The sequence below is a fragment of the Telopea speciosissima genome, chromosome 1 (genome assembly GCF_018873765.1).
Source record: "Telopea speciosissima isolate NSW1024214 ecotype Mountain lineage chromosome 1, Tspe_v1, whole genome shotgun sequence".
In the NCBI taxonomy this organism is placed as follows: domain Eukaryota; kingdom Viridiplantae; phylum Streptophyta; class Magnoliopsida; order Proteales; family Proteaceae; genus Telopea; species Telopea speciosissima.
Window position 1 is genome coordinate 4,608,373 of NC_057916.1, and position 3,252 is coordinate 4,611,624.

Consider the following 3,252-nt stretch of genomic DNA (forward strand, 5'->3'; position numbering starts at 1 on the left):
TTTTAGAAGGCTTGTGCTTACGCAAGAGTATATGTGGAATCGAGATCTTCTTTGAAGGATTTTCTCCATCCTAAGAGGCAAATCAGAATTGCAACACCTCAATTTTGGTATCACTTGTTGTCATTCAAGTAGAATTCACTTTTAAGAACAAGTCATTAAGAGTCTAAGAGAGGATGCCTAAATCCTTATAAGCATTTACATCGAATTACTCCCATCTGATGTGAGATTATTACTTTCACGTGAAATCCCAATAATAGCATCCATCTACCTATACCATGTTTTCATATAAATGAAACCTTTGCTAAGATCGTGGACCTACATTTTTTGTATCAGGTATGAAATTTAGTATTCATGTGTTAGTTGTTAGTCTGGCTTCAACTTAATTATTATATAGTAATAATCACATTGGTTCCGTATGGTTCCTAATCCGATATTATATGTTAATAGTTTGAATTAATCAAATGAAGGGTAATTTAGGGATTTAAAAGCTTAAGGGAAAAAAGATTGGATGGAAATTTACTTTTCTAAGAAAAGGAGAAAAAAAAAAAGATAAGGAGTTTGAATAATTATAGGATAAGTATAGGGGGCTCGTAGTAATTTTTTATTCTTTTATTTTTACAGCTTTTGTTTTACCTTCCCTTTATTATACTAAGAAGAAGAAAGTTAAAACTAGAAGACGAGAGAGAACTTTTGGGGGTGGGGGGAGGGCGGGGGTTTACTGTTGTGTACAGCTTTATTGTAATTAATGGGCCCCAAGACACAAGGAATCCTTCTGTGGGCCTTGGCCCACCCCACGGAGCTGCAGATAAAAAAAGGTTTTAAAAAGCGGAATCGGAGATTGAATTAATCAGTTCGATTCTGATTCGAATATTACCAAAATCGGTTGATATCGGCCAAAAGTTGCCAGAAACAGTGCAAATCGATTCCAATGTTTGAAATCCGATAGAGGTGAGGGGTCCAAATGTCCAATGGGCACTTTATGGGTTTGGGACCACACGCTGTACGCCTAAAGAAGCAGCGGAGGGACTAGGGAGTGAGGGGCTGAGGGCCACCAATCCGCCGCTCCCCCTTTCTTTCTTTACTCGGTGGCTTTCCATTCTTTTCTAATTTCTAAAAGGTTGGTGTTCTCTGCGGGGGGAGGTGACCCATGCCACATGTGCAGAGGAAATGATAGCGCACGTTGGCATCATAGGAGGAGGAATTTCCACCTTTCATAGGGGTGGAGAGATCATTTCACCCCCTTTTGTGTGTGGCATGGGCGGAACACTCTATCACAGTGAATTTTCTTCTTTTTTATACCATCCGACTTTAAATTGTTACTCTAACCACTCTCCTGTTGTCCCAAGTCTTCCCCAATTGGTAACCGTATGCCAAGGTTAAAAAAATAACACACAGGATTCGGATCGGTCAAAATAGAATCTGATGTTTGGAATTGGAAGGACTTAGTCGGCTTCGACTGATTATAAAATTATAAAAATTGGAATTAGGGATTGAATGGATTAGAAGCGATTTTGTCTATTGGAATCAATTAGAATTGATCTCAAAAATCCTAGAATCGAATCCTCAAATACGAAAACCTAACAATCTAATGAGGAAAAAGAGAAAACCCTAAAATTTGTTAGATTGAAACATCCAAAATCAGGATCAATCATGACTGATTCAATTGATCCAAATTTTGAAACAGTAGTCGATTCTGATCTAGATCAGCTGATCCTACCATTTTATTTATTTTTTTGTTTAAACCGTGAAGTACAAGAGTATATCCATTTAAAGTAGATGGGAGACCCAATTTCAATGCGACCCCATAAGACGTTTCGGTCTGGTCCGGTTCGGATAGATTTGATTCGATTCCCATAGCTATACAACGTATAAACTCTCACACTTCCGGAATAAAGCAAGCAAGCCCATTGGAAAAAGATAAAAAGGGCGGGAATCTTCAGATCTTCCAGTACACCTAAGGCTAAGGGGGGTAATACCATATATTATATAGTAATAGAGAGCTCTCAATTTTTCATAAAATTGGGCATAAGAAACCAATACTGCTTCGTGAAAACGACAGGGCAATGTTGATGTCGGAGTTGTGGGGTCCGCTAGCTCTCTCTCTCTCACATGGCATTGGTGAAAGTTATGGACCTTCCGATTGATTCAGAATTCTGACATGCAAGTTTCCATCAATGATCCATGTAATCATATATTTTAGGATGTAAATCTTTTTTTCTTCAGACAAAAATAAAATAAAATAAAAGTATTTGATTATATTTAGACACATTTCGCCTATATTTACTAAAATTACTTACCTTAAACTGCTGTCCTGATACGCTGGTTAAGAAACATGTGGTAAATCATTCACCGGTAATTTTTTCATGGCATCCATCGTTGGGTTGAATAAAAAATTAATTAAATAAAAAAATTGAAAGAAAAAAAAATCGAAAAGACTAAAAAATGGGAGAGAGAAGAAGTGGATGGTTACTTTGATTTTTTACTATTTTAAGGATAAAAATAGTAAAAAATAGAAGAAGAGTGGTAGGTTAAATAGATGGTGATAAGGAAGGGCAATCTAGGTATTTAAAAACATAAAGGTAGAAGGAGATATAAAGTTTAAAAGCATATTAGAAAAGAAGTTTATGGTAGGATCGTTCTAATAATTACAGGCTAAGTGTAGGGTAGTGATAGTAATTCCCCCTATTCGGACAGATTCGGATAATATGCTATTGGTGACTTTTTTTATGTTTTGTTGATGAGGGTTAGGGTCGAGATTTGAGTGTTCAGACAACTACCCTTTCATTTGGAGTTTAGACCCCACCCTAGTCGTCATAAAATAAAATAAAACCATAGCGCAATGATTAAAATTTAAAATAGGGCTTGATTTGATGGTACAATGTGTATGGTATTAAAGGACTCAAGTCTATTGACCCCAATCGATGAACATAACTATAACCGTTGGATTGTCCTTGGCAGTTAGCATTCGTGTGGTGCCATCACAGCTCTTGAAATATGATATATGCATTTATTATTTGGCAGAAATAGAGAGATTTCCGGTTACTTTCTTCTCTTCTATGTTTTTATAAGAGAGAGGGAATCGAATGGTCCCTAAGATACACTATGAGTGGGACCCACCTTTTTCAATTCTAAATTATAAAGTGGAAGAGTCTTGATAGGGGGAATGTGATGTGGGGCCATGATGCATCATCACCATCATCATGTTGGACTAGCAAATGGATGGTGATTGGAGATGGGATATTCAAGAAATTG